Source organism: Camelus dromedarius, chromosome 13 (assembly GCF_036321535.1).
Source record: "Camelus dromedarius isolate mCamDro1 chromosome 13, mCamDro1.pat, whole genome shotgun sequence".
Lineage (NCBI taxonomy): Eukaryota > Metazoa > Chordata > Mammalia > Artiodactyla > Camelidae > Camelus > Camelus dromedarius.
Window position 1 is genome coordinate 38,201,038 of NC_087448.1, and position 12,890 is coordinate 38,213,927.

General features: G+C 41.8%; 1 long non-coding RNA gene across 1 annotated transcript in view; it reads left to right on the top strand.

Annotated features, from left to right (window-relative positions):
• Window positions 1-11,424, top strand: part of LOC116151473 (uncharacterized) — a 119,209-nt gene extending 107,785 nt beyond the window's left edge. The window contains exon 4 of the long non-coding RNA XR_010383598.1: window positions 7,155-11,424. This is a non-coding gene — a long non-coding RNA (uncharacterized LOC116151473). The remainder of the gene's footprint in view (window positions 1-7,154) is intronic.
• Window positions 11,425-12,890: the final 1,466 nt, after the last annotated feature.

Consider the following 12,890-nt stretch of genomic DNA (forward strand, 5'->3'; position numbering starts at 1 on the left):
CTGAAGAGGCTGTCTTTACTCCATTGTATGTTCTCACCTCCTTTGTCAAAGATTCAATGACCAAAAGTTTGTGGGCCTATTCTTGGTAATTTTGTTTATCCATTCATTGATGGATGGATATTGTTTGTAACTTTTGGCTACTCTGAGTAATACTGCTATGAATATCGATGTGCAAGCTTTTGTGAGAATATGTTTTCATTCTGTTGGCTGTACAGTTGGCCCGCCATATCTGTAGTTTCCACTTCATGGATCCAGATGGCTGATTGTAAAGGCACTCGAACATCCTTGGATTATGGTATCCAGGGTGGGGGATTCCTGAAACCAACCCCCCGAGGATTCTGAGGGATGACTCTATATATAGGAGTGGAATTGCTGAGCCATATATCTCTAAACTTTTGAGGAAACACCAGACTTCTCCAAAGAAGCTGCACCATTGCCCCTTTCCAACGGCTGCGTATTGTGGGTTCCTATTTCTCTGCCTCCTGACCGACACTTGTTATTGTCCATGTTTTGAGTATAACCATCCTAGTGAGTGTAAAATGAGATCTCATTTTGATTTTGATTTCGCTAGTGATGCTGAGCATCTTTTCATATGCTTATTGGCCAATTGTGTATCTATTTAAATCTTTGGCAAATTTAAAAATTGGGTCGATTTTCTTTGTATTGGTCAGTTGTAAGTATTTGTTTTATATCCTGGATACTAGTCTCTTATTAGATATATACTTTGCACAATTTTTCTCCTATCCTGCAGATTGTTGTTTCATTTTACTTTTTTTAAACTTTAGAACAATTTCTGTATAGGGGAGGTAATTAGATTTATTCTTTTTTTTTTTTTTTTTTTTTTTGCCAAGCATGCACTCTATCACTTGAGCTACCCCCTTACCCTTTCATTTCACTTTCCTGATGATGTCCTTTGTAACAAATAGTTTTAATTTTGATGAAGTCTATTTTATCTTTATTTTTTTTTTATCAATTGTGCTCTTGGTATTATATCTAGGAAGCCATAGCCTATCCTAGGACCACAAAGATTTATACTATGTCTTCTTTTAGAAAGTTTATACATTTAGTTTTTACATTTCTTTCTGTGATCCATTTTGAATTAATATTTATTTGTTATATAAAATACGGGGGTCCAGATTCCAGGTTCATTCTTTTGCCTGCAGATACCCAGATGTCTCTGAACCATTTGTTGAATAGACTATTCTTTCAATGGAGTGTTGTTGTTGGCACATTTGTGGAAAACTGACTGTAAATGTAAGTTTCCGCCCTGGATTTTTTATTGTGTCTCATAGATTTATTCATCCAAACTTATGCCAGTACCATAATGACTTGAGTACTATAGATTTGTAGTAACCTTTGAGTGAGTCCTCCAACTTTGCTCTTCTTTTTCAAGATTGTTTTGGCTGACCTGGGTCCCTTGCACTTCCATATGAATTTTGGCATCAGTTTTTCAATTTTTCCAAAGAAGTCAGCTGGAATTTTGTTAGGGATTCCATTAAATTTGTAGATCACTTTGGGTAGTCTTAACATTTTTAACAATATTGTCTGCCATTCCATGAATATGGGATGTCTTCCATATATGTAGATGTTTTAAAATTTTTTGGTGATACTTCAAAATGTTCAATGTACAAATCTTGTAAAATTTTGTTAAATGTAGCTCTCATTTTATTTTTAATGCTGTTGTAAATGGAAAGGCTGAGCTTCCTAAGGGTGGGACTATATATCAATTTATTTATTTCTAGGATTCCTACACAGCAAATACCCTAGGTTTATATTTGCTACATAAATCTATCCACAATTATTCCCACCCCCTTGTTATAAGAAACCAAGACCCAGGTTAAGCTACCTGAACACCTATGTGGTAGGGAGAAATAAGAACTTTGGGTGGGGCTTTGTGCAGGTTATACTGAGAGCTTATTCAGGATGGCTTCATCTTAATTTCTTTTAAACAATCCTTTCAGTGTATATAGTCAGGTACATTAAGAACATGACCTTTTGATGTGTGGAGGAGCTAAGACTATAATTTTCAAATAATATCTAGTGAGAATGTTGTTCTTGAAATCTAATTTGCATCAATCTTTGAAGATTTATGTTTCAGGAGCTTTGACTATATAATACCTGTCTTTATTCAATAACTACAACTGAATGCTCAAGCAACATGTAAGAGTTTGAGCAAACTGCCCCTGCCCCGTAGTGCTGGTTGGCTGCAGCTGTAACTGGAGTCAAGACTTACCTATCCCAGTAGGCCTGGGCTGATCTGCTCAAAGCGGTTCACCCAACAGTTTGTCGGTAGTCTTTTGGACAAAGACATAAAGCATTGATTTAAGGTTGCTGGAATGGAATCTATTTTATTAATATTAAGTAAGCACATATTGAGTGCTTACTGTATGTTGGGAATTGTCCTTCAGCCTCACATGAATATTATTTCACTTAAAACCTCTCATATTTCCTTGTTATTCGCACTTTACAGATAAGGAGACTGAGGAATACGTCTTCTCTCTTTTGGGGGGAGCTCATTATCAATGATGGGAAGTTGTAAGGAAAAAGATATTGATTCATCCTGAGAAAATATTTTTCTGAGTCAGCATTGAAGAGGGTGACCACTGAAGAGGGTGATCATTGTTTGACTGAGACGAGCCACGGGTTGTACGGAGTCAGCATCCTTGTCCTGGACACGGCACGTGTAGAGCTGCGTGGTGGGTGAGGCCGCGCGGCCGCGCAGGGAATGAGGATGCCGGGCCGTTGGGCTGTGCTCAGGCCCGGTGGGGCTTTCTCCTAAGGGAAGTGGACCGTCATTGACAGATTTTAAGTAGGGGAGTGGGGTGCTCTCGTAGATCACTTTTGTAGAATACTTAGAAACATTTAGAAGGCTCGGCAGGAGGTGATGTGATGAGTCAGAGTAGGGTGGCTGCGAGGTATAGCAGTGTTCAATTTTCAAGTGATTTTCAGTCCCAGGTTTGTGGATCAGTAGCCGTGTCACTTTGGATGACGCACTCAAGGAATTAAACAATTTATCTAATCAATTGAAGCAGTGAAGTACCGACTACCCAGGACTGCTGTGGAGATCCAGTGAGATAACGTGTGCGCAGTGTGCAGCGTGGTCCCCAGCACAGGGTCAGTGCTGAGGGAGTGCCAGTGAGTACCTGGTAGGTCAGGTGTGGGTGGTGGGACTCGTTGATTGAGGAAATTGGGCCCTGAAGGTGGGGTCCAGTCACATCTGTGAGTGATGGGCCTGAGCTGGGAGAGGGAGGGAGACATTGCCTCCAACCAGGGTCCCTGGGCAGGACGGCTATGGGAGGAGCACCTTGAAGTCAGCTCTTTGCAGGTGGAGTTGGAGGTGCCCTTGAGACATCTAAGTGCAATGTCACAATCACAGAGGAGGTCTGGGCCCGGGCTGTGTATTTTCCTATAATCTCAATCCCTGAGGACACTGAGGTATTGATCACTGAACGTGAAGACATACTTTACAGGACAAGTGAATAGTAGTATCATCTCTGTCATTAAACCTCACGTCTCTTTATTCATCAGTCACTTTGCTAATTGGGTACTTATAGAGCTCACTTTATCCTCACCTGGGCTCAGGCTCCACAGAAAGGAGCTGGTGAGTCTCCCTCTTTTCCAGAAGAAAACACATTTAGCTTGTAGACTTCTCTACCTCGCCAGACTTAGAATTTTAGTTTGTTGATTTAATCCTATTTTCTGTTGGCCATCTCCTGACAGGAGAGACGTTTTACCTCATGGTCAGGTTTCAATTAGCTATTACTGAGAATTGCTGATCTGTTCCATAGTGTATGTATTCTATTAACTTTGCAGAGTACTTATCATTTTTCTGTCTTTGACCTTTAATTTTGTTTGCCCCTTCAATGTTCTATCCTATTTGGGGCCTTATTTTATTTTTTAATTAAAAAATGTCTGTTAGCAGTTAAGAAAACAAAAGCCAAGAAAAAATGCACATGATAGCTAAATTTAGAAAGTATCTATTGTGTTTTCTGTCTCGGCAATGGAGGGTTCTAGAAATTCGTGAAAACCTTCATTACATAAGTTCCTTAAAATACTAATTAAGAAATAAGAACTTCCTTCCTCATCTTTCAAGCTGCACAGCTAATTGTCAAGAAAGTGAGGGGAAATCCTCAGAAGCCAAGACAAACCAGAAAGCAGGGATTCTGGGAGATACGTGAGCCTTAGAAGCCCTGGGGGGCCGGTTGGCTCCTGAACTGAGTTTCAGTTGCCCTGGCAGGAGGGCAGGAGGTGAGCCCGAGGCCTCTCACACTGGGAGTTGGATGGCTGTTCTTAAGTGAGGCCAAGCACATCCTGAGAATCCTGCTTTATAAAAGGGTGAATTAGAAAGAAAAAAAAAAAGCATTCCTCAAGGCAAGGAAGTAAGGAAAGTCAAATTTTTGGAAGCGGGGAAAAATAACATATCCAAAGTAAGGATATAGTTTAAAGCTGTTCTGGCATGAGAGTGACAACAAACTCCTGGCAGAAAATCACAGCTCCTCCCAGAAAGAGAAGTCGTGTTTTGAATGAATCAGTGGACAGCCATTCCGAAAAAGGCTTCCAGAGTCTTCTGGATCAAGATACTGGACCCAAACACCTCCCTTCCTTGTCTCATTTAAATAACCAGAAAGGCTTTAAAGGAAAGAAGCCATAATCATAGTTCTATTTATTGACATTACTATTTGCTAGGAATTCAGAGGTGACTATGGAGTTGTCTCCTCTTTTATGGACCTTACTTTCTATTTGACATAGTTAGGGAACTTGATGGAGGGTAGTGTTAGTCTGTTGCAATTAGCCAGGACAGGAGATTAAGAAAGCAGTGAAGGGTGCGTGACATTTTTAGCTGAGGACAGTCCTGTTCAGTTGGTTTGTAATTGCAGGCTCGTTGAGTTGTCACTGGAGGGAATTGATCTTATGGAATTTGGACTTAACTCAGGCCTCTTCAGAATGGACAAGCGAACCTGGAGAAAGACAGTCAAATCTATGCAGACATTAAAGTCCACGTGAACGTGCTGTATCCCTGAGCCAAAGATAGGACAAGTAGGCAGCACTTCTTGAGGACAGAGGAGTGGTTTTTAAGGTTATCCAAGAATGAATCCCAGGGAACCGGATGGCCAGTTGTCAAACTGTGACTTTGCTCTTTGGACGGTGTGCCCACCGAGGGTATTGGCCATTTATAGGTTTCCATTTCTCGTTAATACATGTCAGGTGATGAGGACGTGGGCACAAGCGTTTGACACCTTGTTGAGGTGAATTTGAGTACCTGCCTAGAAGCGCGGGCGCAGCTGAGGCTGCGTCATACATCTTGCCGCCCATCCCGCTCCCTGGCTCCGTGATCACGGCAGAGTGGTTCCTTATTGAGCTGTCCGTCTCCTCTGTGACATCGTAACCAAACAAAAGACTGGAGAGTATTAGCTTGGCTTTGTTCTTTTCCATCCTTCCCTTAGAATGATGATGACTGATAGTGGACCTAGTTACATTTGCAGATGATTTACAAGTAGTGCTGTCAGAACAAACCTTGTAATCCCCGCTGTGTGATCTAGAGAAGAAAGTTACATTCTTTCCAAATTGTTTTGATGCACTTATGTGGGAAAATGATGTACGTTTGAATATGTATTTCCTCTCTGAATCATCATGGCTAGAGATGAATATTTGTAGACATGGAATGAGTTTTCTGTATTTGAACTGTATGGTCCCCTAAATTCTCCCCAGCTTTTTAAAGTCATTACTGGAGTGCTAGCTCCAGAGTGCCCCAAAGCATCTACCACTGCCTGTTCTTCGGACACTGTGAGTTTCCATGTTGGAGAAGGCTGCTGGATGGTGAGGCATTCTCTGGCACATCTCTGGCTGGCTGATGTGAGCTTAGCACCCAAGACTTGGCAGACAGTTTCTAACCACGATCACGTCCATTTCTGGGACACTTATGGAGGATTTTACACCTATGCTAGTGGCATACGTTATTTCATTTAGTTTTCCCAACAATCATAATTAGATTTTTTCACCTGTATTAAAAAGGAAACTGTCAAAGCTAGTGACATGCAGACTTTGGACTGGAACACGGGTCTTTCTGATACCTGTCTCTGTTCCCTCCCTGGCCTATCCTTCCAAATGGCCAGGAGACTCTTCCTCAGTCTTGAGTTTCCCGCTGATTTTACCACTCTCTTTGTTTCTGGAGAGGAAAACAAGTCTAAACTTACTTTCCATTGGAAATGGAATGGAGAGTTAACGTTGGAAGCCGGGAGAGTCTGTCCTGTGATGAAGCGGTCTCCGAGCCACTTCCACTGGGATGTCACGTCACTGTCTGGGCCCCTTGCACAGCCTGTGCACAGGTGATAAGCCAGATGTGCCGAGCAGTCCTCCCAGACAGGGCAGTGGTTTGGAAATGAGTTTGGGGATTTGGTTTCATTATATATGTTCCTGAGGGTCTTGGCCTGACACTTCGAGTGGGAGCATTCCCAGTCACACAGACTCACTCTGGGCCCGTGCAGTCCTGACGTGGCCTCATCCTGAGGCTCAGGGCCCGTGGTGATGAGGAGCATTTTAGTCCAGGGTCTGCCGGAGGCTCTGACACTTCTGGGCTGTGGGACTTTGTCCAGGATGATAATAATTCCTCCCCGAGTTTCAGATTTCCTTGCCTGTGAGCCGGGGTAGTAATAGTTTCTGAAATGATTGTAATGATTCAGTAAGGGGCGCAGCGTGTGCTGGCAGGTAGCTGGTGTTTAAGGAGCAGAGGTCGCAGTTACACTGTCAGCCTCTCACTGTGTGCTCTGTGCTTTAAGAAGATGTGTGTTTGGTGAAAGTCCCGCCCAAACCCTAGGGTCTAGATGAACTGTTGTTCCTTTACTTTCCCTTCCTTTTCCTCTTTCCCTTCTCTGTGTCCCATGTTTAGGTAGCAGATTCCTTTATTTCAGGGAATACGGGCCTTTCTAGTAAAAGGACAGGCGGAACGCGGAAAGGTGGGGCCCAGAGGGGGTCTGGAGCGTCTGCACAGTGCTGCTTCCCTGCATTTCTGCATCCGGTCCCATCAGTGCACTAAGTCAGCCTTCCTCTTCCTTCCTGTGTCATTGGGTCTCTGTTTTAAGGGAAAATATTTTACGGGTCTTTTATCACTTACATGTTTCGTTCAGATGCGTGTTTCTTTTCTCCCTGTGCTTCAGCGTTCCGAGGAGAGAATTCAGCAGTGCAGCATCCTCTTCGAGCTCTATGAGTTGATGGGCTGCCACTGCAAATCCGCCTTCTTCAAGCGGGTGGACCCCGTGCAGCGCGCGGCCCCCGGCATCCCGGAGCCTGGCGGGAAGAGCTGCTACCGACTCCTTCTGCAGACGCTTCCTGGCTACAGTCTGTCGCTGATTCTGCAGGACTTCAGCAAAGGTGTTGGAACTAAAACATCGCTTCAGTCCCATTAACCATGCCTGGTTTGGGCCCTGCTGTCCTGTCTCATCAGGGTGAATTGTGATTCGTTTAGAACATGGCTCAGCAGACTTTTTCTGTCAAGGGCTTGGGAGTCAATATTTCAGGGTCTGCAAAACTCCTGATCTCTGGTGCAGCTGCTCAGCTCTGCTGTTCAGACGCCAGAGCAGCCGGACAATCCACACACCCACAGAGCTTTATTAACAGCGGTGGCTGGGGCTGGATTGGGTGTATGAACAGCAGTTTGTCCCCACAGCCTCCTCACTATTGACGCCTGCACCAGAGCGTACATTTGCGACAATGGGTGAACCTGCACTGACACGTCATCATCACCCAGAGCCCAGATTTGACACTAGGATTTACATTTGGTGGTGTGCACTCTGTGGGTTTGGACAGATGTACAATGACATGTATCCACCGTCACAACATCATACAGAGTAGTCTGTCTTAGTGACCCTAAAAATGCTCCGTGCTGCACCTCATTCATTGCTCCTTCCCGTCTAGCCTCTGACAGCCACTGATCTTTTAGTCTCTGTGGTTTTGCCTTTCCCAGAACACCATACAGTTGGAATCAGACAGTTGCACAACCTTCCCAGATTGGCTTCTTTCACTTAGTAATATGCATTTAAGGTTCCTCCATGTCTTTCCATGCCTTGATAACTCATTTCATTTTAGCACCAAATAATGGTCCATTCTCTGGCTGGACCACAGTTTATTTATCCATTCACCCACTGAAGTACAGCTTAGTTGCTTCTGAGTTCTGGTGATTATGAATAAAGCTGCTATTAACATCTGTATGCAGATTTGTGTGTGGACACAAGTTTCCATTTCGTCGAGTAAACACCAAGGAGCACAGTTGCCGGATCATATGGTAGGAGTATGTCTAGTTTTGTAAAAAATTGCCAGACCGTCTTCCAAAGTATCTGGGCCATTTTACATTCCCAACAACAATGCATGAGAATTCCTGATGCTCCACATCCTCACCAGCATTCGGTGCTGTCAGTGTTCTGCGGTTTGGCAGTTCTGACAGGTGTGCAGTGGTACCTCGCTGTTTCAGTCTGCATCCCCTTGATGACAGATGCTGTGGAGCATGTTTCCATAGACTTCTTTGGCATCTAGATTTCTTCTTTGATGAGGTCTGTGTTCAGGCATTTTGCTCATTTTTTAATCAGGTTATTCATCCTTCTTGTTGAGTTTAAAGAAATTTTGGTATATTCTGGATATCAGTCCTTTATCAGTGTGTCCCTGCCCTTCACCTGCAGCACCAGAGTTGTCCTTTGGGTCTCAGTGGAGTGTCAGCTCTTCAAAGAGGTTCCCTGTTTTCCTTCAGCCTAAATATTGTCCTGGTATTTTTCACTTTCATTGACTCATTTTGTTCTTTTTAAATAGCATTTCCCATAATTTGTAAGTACATTAAAAAAAGGGGCAATGATTGAACACAGCCTCCCCCACCAGGCTATGTGCCCTGTGAGAGCAGAGGCCCTGTCCCCACTCACCGTTTCCCATGACAGCACATTGCACATGTCCATGTAAAAGTGTGTAACGTGGGGCTAAACCTGATGAGCAGCTATGACGACATGTTTTGGCTACCATTTATTGAGTAGACTTTGTTTCTGATATTAATTATTAAATCACATGAATGAAACTTGTTTGTTTTGAAAAATAAAACAACAAAGCACACTTCCATGTGATTGGTACTTTCTACTTAGCCTTCTGACCCAGGAGGGTATGTTCACCATCATTTTGTGGAGGAGTTTGGGGAGGTAAAGTAAGAGAGTGAGATCAAATAAAGTAAAAATGATAATTATCAGTTGGCTTTATTTTCACTAAGACATAAAAGTTACTTTAAACCCTATCTCAGCTGTTGTTCTGTTGTTTTAAACATTTCTCATAGAATTAAATGGAAGCCCACTAAACCCTGAAAGGGAAATTGTGTGCTCAGGTCCTAAAAAGTGTTTATGTCTATTTCTTGGAATGCACAATTTCCCTGCTGGTTACAGAAAGTCGAGGCGGGAACACAGCCGTGCGCTGTGTGTGTCTGCCGGCTTCACGGGCTGCTCACTGTCATTTTCATTTTCTTGTGTTGCAGTTTATGAAGGTTTTCCATGAGATATATTGCTCAGCCTTTTCCTGATTGAAGGATTGAATTTTCCACAGGAAATCTTATGAAAGAGAGTGACAAGGCACATGGGTTTCCCAAAAATGAATAGTTGATGTAATAAACTCTCACTATGGTGAACTTTTTTAATACAAGCCAGTTGAAAATTTTATCACTAGGTCATATGCCACAAATCTGTCTTAAGAATAAAAAGATTCAAATTTTATAGAAGAAGCAGTTTGAATCAAGTAATAATTATGATTTGTACAGTATTTGGTGTTAGAACTTATACTCACTCTTAACATAATTGCCTGTGGTAGGAACTGGATCATTATTTATTTATTAAAAAAAAATCCACTAGGTGCTATTTGTCCCATTCTTGATGCGGCAGTGCTGAGGTTAGTTAAGTTGGGCCATTTAGGATTCTTAGCTAGGATTTCCGGATATTGATTTCAGCCTTTTTATCTTTTTTACAATCTTTTCATTTGTGTCGGCCTTTGGTCTTTTGACAACGTGGAAATACTGCACGGATCTGCCTTTCCCTTTTTTCCTGTCTTTGTGGGAAAAGATTTCTGTAAGAGAAACTACTAGGATATTAAGGATTTTGTGTGGGGTAAGTTCGGTCAGTTCTAAGGATTTAAATTAATACGTATTTAAATTGCTATTCAGCTAATGACAGTAAAATTATAAACTAACTTAAGTATACATCAGTAAGTATAGTAAAATAAGCCCATCACCCAGATTAAGGAATTCACAAACTTTTCCATATTTCCTTTATTCAGACCTTTGTCCTTTTATTTGTCCTTTGTTGAAGTATTTGACAGCAAATCCAAGAAGACATGTCATTTTACCCTATGTACTCAAGTAGGCATGTCTGAGAAATGAGGGCCTTTTCTTTGATTAGGTTTTTCCATTTGACTTATGTGCTTGTTAAGTACCAGCTGTATCAGGCATCTCACTAGGCATTAGGGATCCTTGGGGCAATGAGACAATCCTGGCTCCCAAGGAAGTTAAGCGCTGATGGAAGAAACCAACACAGGAGCTTGGGTGCCTCACTTAAGGTCCCTGCTGGATGACACCAATTGGACAAAATTTGTGCACAATACAGTAGGATTCACAGAAGGGACTGGTCAGACTTGTAGGGCAGGCAGTGAGAGAGGCGGTCAGCAGGGCTACAAGAGGAGGAATCATTTGATCAGAATCTGAAATCCTTTCTGCCAACCTTTCTACCAAGCCCCCAGGGCCCATCACACACAACCCTGTGCTGTAACTGTTTTTGATTCCAGTTACCTCATCTCCTTCAGGAAGGATTTTAAGGTGGAAAATATTTAAAATCAGTAATTGTTACCAGAAGGGACAGAGAACAAGGAAAATGGAAACAACACAAATGTCCATCAGCACATGACTGGATAAAGACGAGGTGATACATATATACAATGGAATACTACTCAGACATAAAAGATGCCATTTGCAGCAACATGGATGGACCTGAAGACTGTCATTCTAAGTGAAGTGTGGTGGAAAGAGAAAGAAAAACGCCATATGACTTCATTTATGGGGAATCTAAAATTAATAGCAATAATAATAAGACCACAAATGAACTAAATATTATTTTGATTTCTTGAATATGTGTAAGTACATCTGACTGTCCTTTGTGATTTGATTACCATATTCTGTTTATTATTCTTTTGTAGATGTCCTTATTCCTCTGGTAACTGTAATTTTAAAAATCTAAAGCTCTAATCTGTTCTTAGAAAGAATAATTAGTACATATATGTAAACTAAAAAATGCAGTATGCTCTATACATGTATTTACATGCAATACGTGTATGTGAAGTTGAACTGTAAAAATTCTACCTAATAAAACTGAAAAAGGAAAAAAATAAAAAATTTATTTAACAAAATCACCCCTCTTTAGATATTAAAACGTTCATTTCTGAGATTCTGTGAAAGACAGCATGGAAGTAGGTTTTTAAGATTTTCTCCTTGTTCCTCGGTGAGCAGCCTGGGCTGCACAGATTGGCCGCCACAGGCACCCAGGACTTGCCGGCTTGCTCCTCACTTGTTGGGAGGAAGATTAGCTGCTTCAGGAATATTTATGTTCTTAGAAGTTGCTGAAAACCCCACAGAGCTTCTGTTTACATGGAGTGTATCTGTCAATATACCCCATTTTAGAAATTAGAACAGAAAATTTAAACTCAAGAACTGACAAGCACACGCTGTCCCAGAACATGGTCAAAGCAGTGCTGCCACGGTGGCGTGTGTTGGTTCTAGGAAAAATGCACCGTACTCTCAAGAATGAGGGTGAACCCACAGATCTCATCTCAGCAATGATATGAAGAGGTGGGAGCCAAAGCCCCTAAAACAGTGCTGAAGTCCCCAGATGTCTCAGAACACACAGAGCCATGGGATCAAGAATCCAGTGCCTCATGGATCATCAGCCGTAGAGACCGCGTCCTGGGTCAATAGGAGCAGAAGAAGGGATACCAGGCACACCGACCTATTGACAGCAAAGCTTTAAAGGTTTTGAATTGACTGAAAGTTTGGCAAAGATTTGCATTTAGACTAATACATTTCCTCTCCTGGAGACGTTAGAAGGAAAACACTGATTAATAGAGGATGATTGTAATGGATTAATTATGATACTGATGACATGGGCTGCGAACACTAACCCTGCACTCAGTGTAGAATAAGCCTTTTATGTACACACTTCATTAGGTCTCCACACCCCTGCAACGTGGCATTAAGCACTCATACAACCATGAAACCAGTGACTATAAAACAGTCACAAGCCTTCCTCTCCAGCATGAGGTAGCAAAACCAGCAAGGATTTTCAATGACAAAAGCCAAAATCATATATTTTTGGGAAAGAAAGCAAATGAAACACAGAAGAACAATAAGCCAAAAAAGCAGATGGAATGGAAAATTTTATTGAAGAAAGCAATGATTGATTCAATTAAAACAGCTAATGTCCCTGGTATAATTCAACCATCAATCCAAATTTTTGGAAAAATGGGTTGTGAAATTACTGTCTCATTTAATATTGGAATTCCTATTTGGACCAATTTGATATGCATCACTGGTGTGAGGTTAGATATTTAGGTAATTAACAATATTCCTATTTTTTAAGTTAACAGTAAACATAACACAGGACTCCAGATTTAGGGAGAGAATGCAAACAACTACTATCATACTCCATCCAGTAAGGACACGTGTCCCTGCGTCACCAAAGCAATGAGAATTTGCAGAAAGAAAACACAGTTCTCCAATTGTGACAAATACGAGACAGTGAGCCATGAATTACGAGAACTAGCAACTGTTTAAATGCCATGGGCAAATTTTTTTTATCATCTTGAAAACATCACTGATGTTCTAGGTAAGAAAA